The sequence below is a fragment of the Solanum stenotomum genome, chromosome 1 (genome assembly GCF_019186545.1).
Source record: "Solanum stenotomum isolate F172 chromosome 1, ASM1918654v1, whole genome shotgun sequence".
In the NCBI taxonomy this organism is placed as follows: Eukaryota; Viridiplantae; Streptophyta; class Magnoliopsida; order Solanales; family Solanaceae; genus Solanum; species Solanum stenotomum.
This window is the reverse complement of record NC_064282.1, coordinates 35,702,429-35,711,273: the sequence shown is the minus strand read 5'-3', so window position 1 is coordinate 35,711,273 and position 8,845 is coordinate 35,702,429.

Genomic DNA, 8,845 nt, shown 5'->3' with positions numbered 1-8,845 from the left:
ACATGGAATAAATAAAATATCACCACACATATGCACAAGTATCAATCAAGATGGGTCAATTGCACTTCTAAGAGAGACATGATCATAACAAACTATAAAATAAGATAAAATATATACGAAGTCACAACCATGAGCTTAGGTGTCGAAGAGTCTGCAATTTCCTTATCAATCAACCATTCACAAGAAAGTACTACTAAAATATTAGGTCTAAATAGCAAGTATCACACCACTCAAAATGACCTTTTCTTTTCTCTCAAAAAAATATTTAAATAAAACTTATTCCTAAAGAAATAAAGTTCACTCAGTTCAAAGGGACTATCCTCAGGAAAAGAACCGAAAACAAAAGCCAGGGAACCCATTCTAAAAAAGAAAAGACTCAATAAAACAGTAAAACTAGGAATTCATTCTTCCACCCCACACTTAAAAAGATGTTATGTCTCCAAAGTATCACATAAAATTTAAAACAAGGGTTAGTAAAACTCCCCGAGGCCTTTAGGCCTAGCTAGTAGCATGTTTTCCCAATGTTCATCAAGGGTCGTCACCCCACACTTAAGATCAAACGTGCTCCTTATATCCAAGTTTCGGATACTCAGACTTCTCCAAAACCTGTAAAAATAACAAAAAAAAGACACTAAAAAAAATAAAAAAAATAAGAAGTTACACTATAAATTGGGTCGCCTCCCAATAAACGCCTAATTTAACGTCGCGGCACGACAAAAGTAAGTTCACCACTTTTCTTTCTACTTTGAACTTATGAATTGTACCCCTAACGTTGCATCTATTTTTCTGCTCCTCTCAAGGGGTGGTGGTATAAAGATAAAAGAACCAAGTAATATATGTCACATCTTGCACTTCTTGGCCCTTATGTGAGGAATATTTGTTTGTCTACGTGAACTAGAAAACCTTAGGATGTAGGGGCCATGTTCCTCATCTATACAGTTCTCCATTAGTTCAGATGACTCGAATGATAGATCAACATCTAAACATAATGTTGAAAAGTGATTGGAATGGGATCCAGTACATCCCTCTTCCAAACTTACAACAATTGCAACATGGTCACTTTTATACTCTTTCTCAAACGTGGTATCTTTAAGAAATGTCTGATTGCATTGAATCTCCTCCCGTTTTAGATCCTCAATTTGACTTTTGAGTGCCTTTTCAGTATCAAAAAACTCATAATTGGATTGTTGAGCATCAAACGCAGCAACCTTTGCATTCAATTCATTGCTTAAGTTCTGAGTGTGCAAGAAAAATATTTAACATCTTGAAAGTGCTTCATTTTTCTATCTATAAGGCGTGACATCACATATATGATTCTCCTATGGCACTTTTCATATTCCTCTATTAATTTTCTGCAAGATTCCATACTATCAAAGGAATACAGATTATTAGCATAATCATGATAGGGTTTTGGAGTAGGATAGCAACAAACGGTGCAACCGATGCACAACCCCCTACAAAATTCACAGGATAGAGATGGTGCACCCAATTCTCCCTCGGGAATATAATTACATTGTTGCCAAAAGTGAGCTCCTTTGCAATAAGGACAAGGTCTTACCACACATGAATAATCCTCATTCCTGTTCATCCCAAGAAAAGTATGAATTTGTAGAAAAAAATATGTATCAAAATAAATAAAAAAATAAATAAATAAATAAAAAGAAAAAAGTATAACCTAGAAGAATAGTTAATTTCAAAGTCCCAGGCAGTGGCGCAAAAAAATTGTTGCTCCCAATTACACATGCAAGTGTACGCGGTAGCGCAAGTAATATAGTGGCTCTTAAAAGAACCAAATTATCGAACCCAAATGACTTGTCATGTACTATTTTTATTAAATTATACTGATTTAACTATTTATTTAAGAGTGCCAAAAGAAAAGAATGCAGGAATAAAATAATAAGATTACTTACAATAGTTGAAAAATTCCAGGGCTGCGGAATGCGTAGGGTTTCATGTATCACAGCTCATGCATGAACTAATTTCGGTTATTAAGTTACTGATTTACAAGGTTAATTGTATGAGTGGGGTATCTTGACCTCTAGTCGCCTACTCCAATTAGTTGTTCTAACTACATCGTTTAGTGGGGAAGGCCTAACTAACAAGCATTTATATTTCATCCTGTCTTGTAACCAAGCAAGTTGTTCGTCCGGGAGTCACTCCTGAACACACATCAAATCAATGGATGATCGAGATTTCTATATTATTTGGTCTATCTACCCTCTCTACTCTCGATTTTAAGAATAGACAATAGATTTACTTTATGGTGATCAAGCATAAAATAGTAAAACAAGAATATAAAAATAACTTATAATGATAACCAAGAATTAATTCAAAACAATTGATGTTCAACAATTACCCATAGCCACAACCCCAAAACAAGGGCCTTTAGCTACTAATCTCTAAGAAGAAGAAAAGAACCCTAAAAAGAATTGATAACTTTATACTTTGATGCCCACTAATTGATATCCCCTCCTCTTTATTTCCATGGACTATTTATAGATATTGAAAACCCTAAATAAATAACCGAATCCAAAATAAATTGAGAAACCAAAAACAAGCGGAATTAGATTCCCAGTTGTACGCGTGAACCGCCTCAAAATTGTGGGGTCTTGATTAGTTGACACTTGGCAGCATGTATTCTTTACAATGCACAATTGGCAATATGCAGTTCTTGTATATTATATATTATTATTTTGAATTTAATCCATTAAGATACTTGCTTAATTTCCTTTTTCAATCCTCTATTTTTAATTCGTTTTAGTTTCAAATTTCTTCAACTTTACACCAATTTACTTCTACAAATAAAATATACTATTTAGCACACTCCATAAAATAATGCTCAAAAAGAGGAGTATAAATAATAAATGTGAGGTAAATAATGATAAATATATATTTTTTTGACCTCACATCAGTGGTACCATCCATTTTTGACAAATAATCACATGCGTCTGATCAGGAAGGGTTAGCGTTGAAGCTAGGGCAGCCAAAGCATCACCTTTCTTATTTTCCGTTCTACACACATGTTGAAGGGTTACATCTCCAAGCCATCCTAACAACTTTTAAGCATAATCATGATAAGGGTGCAATTCTGGCTTCTTCACTTCATAACTTCCCAAGAGTTGATTGATCACCAACTGAGAGTCAACAAAGACTTGTAAGTGTAATTGCTTCATGTCGACGACCATTTCAAGTCCAAGTATCAACGCTTGGTATTCAACGACATTATTGGAGAAACATTCCTTCAAAGTAAAGAAGAATGATAGAATCTCTTCTTGTGAAGTGATGAACACCACACCAGCGCCAGCTACACCACGATGTGCAGCCCCATCAAAGTACATTTTCTAAGGAGATTGAATTTCAATAGACATTGCATCTTCTTCAAGAATCTCATTAGTTAACTCCCAATCATCCAGTATCGGATGGTCTGCCAAGAAATTCGCTAATGCTTGTTCCTTCACGACTTTCTGTGAGATGTACACAATCTCAAACTATTGGAATTGGAGGTACCATCTTGCTAGTTGGTCACTAAGGACATGATTCTACATAACAAACTTGATGGGATTTGCTATAGAAATAAGGCGAACAACATGAGCTTGAAAATAATGCATCTTTTGAATTGAGAAGACAAGTGCCAAGCACAACTTTTCAATTGGTGAATAGTTCAGCTCATTTGGCGTCATCATTCTACTTAGTAATAAAGGGTTTTTCTTTTTGCCTTCACTATTCTCTTAAGCTAGCAGGGCTGCAGACCTTTCTTGTGCCGCAATGTAGAGTATCAATGGCTTTCCAGGTATAGGGGCTGTCAAAACTGGAGGTTTCGCTAGATATGATTTGATACTTTTAAAGGCATTGCTACATGTTTGGTCCCAATTAAAACGAGCACATTTTTTTCATGAGATGACCGAATGGTTGACATCTTCCCGCTAGATTTGAGATGAACCTCTTTTTAACTCATGAATATTTCGAGGTTCGGGCATCTTCGAAATTGCATCAACTTTGGGTTGATAAATTTCAAGTTCTCAATGTCTCACAATGAAGCTAATGAATTTGCTAGAAGTAACTCTGAAGGCACATTTCAATGGATTCATCCTTAGTTGATATCTTCGAAGAAACTCAAACACCATTCTTATGTCTTTCAAATGATCACCCCTCTTTCTCGACTTTACCACCAAGTCATCAACATAACATTCAACATTTTTATGGAGTAAGTCATCAAATATATTTTGCATAGCCCTTTGATATGTGGCACCAAAATTCTTTAAACCAAATGGCATCACTTTGTAGCAATAAATACCCTTAGGTGTGTGAAATGTGGTGAGTTCTTCATCTTTTGGTGCCATGTGGATTTGATTATAACCGGAAGAACCATCCATGAAAGACATCGCCTCATAACCGGTGGTGGCATCAAACATCAACTCTGGAATGGGAAGAGGGAACTCATCTTTTGGGCATGCATTATTGAGATCTCTAAAGTCAACACAAACTTGAATTTGACCATTCTTCTTACTCATAGGAACAATACTTCAAATCCATGTAGGATATTTGACCTCACGAATAAAGCCTGTCTCAATGAGTTTTTTAACTTCATTTTTTATCAATGGAACCAAGTCTAGCCTAAAACGTCTTTGAGCTTGCTTAAGAGGACGAGAGCCATTTTTGACTGCCAACTGATGGAATGCAACTTTAGGATTCAAGCCAGGCATTTCTTTATAACTCCAAGTGAAGACATCCCTATATTCTTTGAGTATATTCATATAAGCAATTTCTTCATCAAATTCTAGAAGGGCACTCAAGTATGTTGGCCTTGGGTATTCATCAGTGCTAAGGTTAAATTCCTTTAAAGGATTTATTGTGGTCTTCACTCCTTCTTCAAGTTCTGGTGGAGCATCTCCAACATCTTCCTCTCATTGAGAGATATATGACAACAACATACAATATCTTCCAACTCTTTATCGATCTTTATTTTAGTCAAGGCATCGTGCTCATTATGGATCGTAACATGATATGAGGAGCCTACACTTTCTTCGTCTTCCTCACGCTCCTTGGTGTAAACTACAGTGTGAGCTTTTCCCTTGAGTTCCTCTTTACAGGAAACCACAAGTTCCACTCGTCGCCTCATTCTAGAAGGAATGAAACTCTTAAAATCCTTTCGAATAATAGGTCAAGCAAGCATTGTCACTTTTAGATAACTTCTCATATTCTTGTTTTTCTTCTTCTTCAATGGACCTAACCTCTCAAACACAAAAGTTCTTGCAGTCGATTCTCCAAGTCGATCAAAGACAAAAGGCTTTTTGTTGGGAGTAGTGACATCGTCTTCAAAGATTATATGGTTATTGCTTGCCCTTCTTATGGAAATGTGAATTGGCGGCGGTTGGCTATAGCATAGGCCTTCACGTGCTTGCCTAGTTGTATCTTCTGATGGGAGTTTCCCTAACATTGATGGCTCATTAGAGTTGTATACATCCTTCACAAATAACTTGTAAGCATTGGGATCAAAACCTTCTCTTGTGCGTTTTGTAGGGAGTGCCACATCTCGTACTTGATTTTGAGCGATTGACTTTCCCGACACCTTCAAAGCTAAGTTTATTGCATCAATCTATCTGAGAGTAAGAGTTAGCCCTCTCAATGCATTTTCTTAAAGGTTAGATGATTAACCTTCTTATTTCTTCACTTTTGGAACATAACGAAGTCAAGAAGTCAGCTTCTTGTTTGAAGACATGATCTTCCCTTTATTAAGAATGGGACAAAGTTGTTTAGTGTCAACTTTTACTTTTCTGACAACCGCATCGATTCTTTTTCTTGTGAGCTTATCGGACTTGATTGATTTGACATCATTAGGTTTTGTCCCTTTAACAACATAACCCTTCAAAAAGAATTTTGCATCGACAAAGTGTGTCTCAACTTCGGTGAAAGGATTATCATCTGCAACTATCTTCCTTTCAATCCCGCATTCAAGATACTTCAAACATTGATAGTAAGAAGATGAGGCAATTCTGTTCTCATGTACCCAAGGCCTGCCAAGTAATATATTGTATGAAGTTTTTGTGTCAATCACATGCATCCATGCGCTTTATCGCAAATCTTCCAAGTGGATTTCTAATTGAATAGAGCATATGGACCTCTATCCCTCTTTATTAAATTCTTGTATCAACAAACGACTTTCACTAAGTTCTTTAGTCGTGATACCGAGTTCCTTCAATGTGTGGATAGGCAGAATGTTGACTCCAGATCCTTCATGTATTAGGATTCTATTTATCTTCTTCCCTAGCACGTAATCCACCATATACTAATGACGATTGTGTATTCTTTCACCAAATAGAAGATCATTAGCTGTAAATGTGATTTTTGTATCATATGCATGTGCTTCTTGGGAAGAAGGTTCAATAGGTTTTTCAGATGCTGAAGGAGACATTATTGACGAGATTTCCCTTGTTGCTTTTTCTTCGTCGTCACTAGGAGACACTTTTGGTGAGGATTCACTCGTTGTTCCTTCTTTGTCAGTAGGAGGCACCTTCATTGTTTCTTTTTTATTAGCATTGAAACATGATGTCTCGACATTGTCTTGAGTAGACTTTGTGCAGAACGAACTTGGAAAGAATTCCTCTAGAGTCACAGGGTGTCGGATTTTCTGATAGTGATGCACTTCTACCTTTGCCCTCTTTGGGCGCTTGATTGATTTCTGCTTCTCCAATTTCTTCACCATTTTCCTTCTAATTGGTTGCTCAAATGATTCTTTTTATAAGCTTGACTTGTTGCGTCTTTGCCTAGTCACAACAAACCAACCTTCATCACCATCTATATCAACTTCTTACTTTAATGACTCTTCTTCATGCTTTTCAGAGATATATATTTGGACCGGATCAAGCAAGCCGAATGTGATACAGATCTGGTTAGAACTAGCCTTCTCATCATCAAGGACAACTTTATTTTCGTTAACCAATCGAATTACTCTATCCTTGAAAATAAAATATTTTTCAAAAGGATGAGTCACAAGTCTATGATACTTGCAATACCTTAGGTCATCAACTTTTCCAGCTTCATCAGGTCGCTTCATTTCTGGCAACTGAATGAGGTTTAACTCGAGCAACTCATCAAAAATCTCAGAAACGTCAGAATCCAAGAATGGATATTTTTCCCTTGCATCTCCCTGAGTGTCGACTTTTGATTTCAACATGCTTGGAAAGTCATTCTCACATTTTGCTTCATGCCCTCATTCATAGTGAACTTTGCAGGCGACATATTAACATTCATGGATTATTTGTTGTCATTTCTAGGCACAAATTTGCTCCATCTCTTGGGTTCCCGCTTGTCTCTTCCTTTGCAAGGATCATGGACAAACGTCATATCTTTTCCAGTAGCGGACATGCTAATCTCCATATCATGAGCGCGAGTAGCTAGATCTTCGAAGGATTGTGGTTTTATTCCTTGTAAGCTTTAAAGAAGCTTCCATTGCATTCCTTGGATACACATTTTTATTGCAGAAGTTTCACTAAGCCTATCCTTGCAATTTAGGCTCGTATTCCTCCATCGATTTATGAAATCTATAACCAGTTCATCCTTCATTTGGTGAGTGTTCGTGAGTTCTACCATGCTCACTATACGCCTCGTTCTATAGAAGCGATTGAGAAACTCGTGCTTTAGTTGCTCCCAACTATCAATAGAATTGGGATCAAGATCCATGTACTAATCAAAGGCATTTCCTTTTAGAGAGCAGAAAAATTGCTTGACAAGATGGTCTCCATATGTTCCAGCATTATTACATGTCTCCACAAAGTATGCAACATGTTGCTTCATATTTCCTTTACCCTCAAACTGTTGAAATTTGGGAGGTTGATAACCAACATGCAGTTTAAATTTATCAATTCTTGTAGTGTATGGCTTGGCATACATATGAGAAGACTTAGTGGAGACTTTATACTTATATTTGATTGTTCCTTCAATAAACTCCTTCAACTGATCGAGTGGGATCATTCCTTCAGAAGAAACTGGCATTTCATTAACAAATGGTGCTTTCTTCGTAGGATCTTCGATATCTTGAACTTCAACACCCTTTCCAGGCGCATGGATCACTTCTACATGTAAGAGTCCTTCCATCCTATCCATCAACTTATCAATTGGAGACTCTTGGTGTTGTATATGCTTTGTCAATCCTTCAACCAATTTCGTTAGATTTTCAAGTTGTTCCTTAGGGGATGAAGCAACAGTCACCATTGTTTGCATGATCATTGGAGATGTAGGAGAGAAATATGGATTGTCACATAATTTGATCTTTAGTGGACTCACGTTACGCGATGCATGCAGAGATGATTTATTGATTGAATCATAGTTCTTCCTGGTGGCAGAGTTCTTAGAGCCAGATTGCTCAAGAGAGCCAATGTCTTCTTCATCTTTTCAGAAATACTGCTTCCTCCTTCTAAAGCATTTGTGGATGTACATTCTCCTTTTGGAGTCAAAGACCCAAAAACAGGAGTTGATGCGGATGAAACTTGAAGTGTTTGTTGTCCTAGGGTAGCAACCTTACTCCTCGTAACAACTCCGAAATATCCAAAGGTAACACCAAGAATTCCTTCAACTTCAGTAGAGAATTTTAAGCTAGTGGCCTTAGAGGTAGTTGATTGAGAGTTAACCTTCTTGGAAGTCATCTCGATATTCTTTGATGCTTGAAAAGTTGAGATGAGAGGTAGAGATCGTCTCACGGGGCTTGCCAAAATTTGTAGATAGTGAAATTCGCATTGAGATTATAAAAATCAAGAATCAAAAATTATTTAAAGTGCGAGTGTTACAGTCTCTATGATTCCTCTTAATTTGCCTTTTCGGATATAATTCAAGGGCTCTTGAGCTTGAT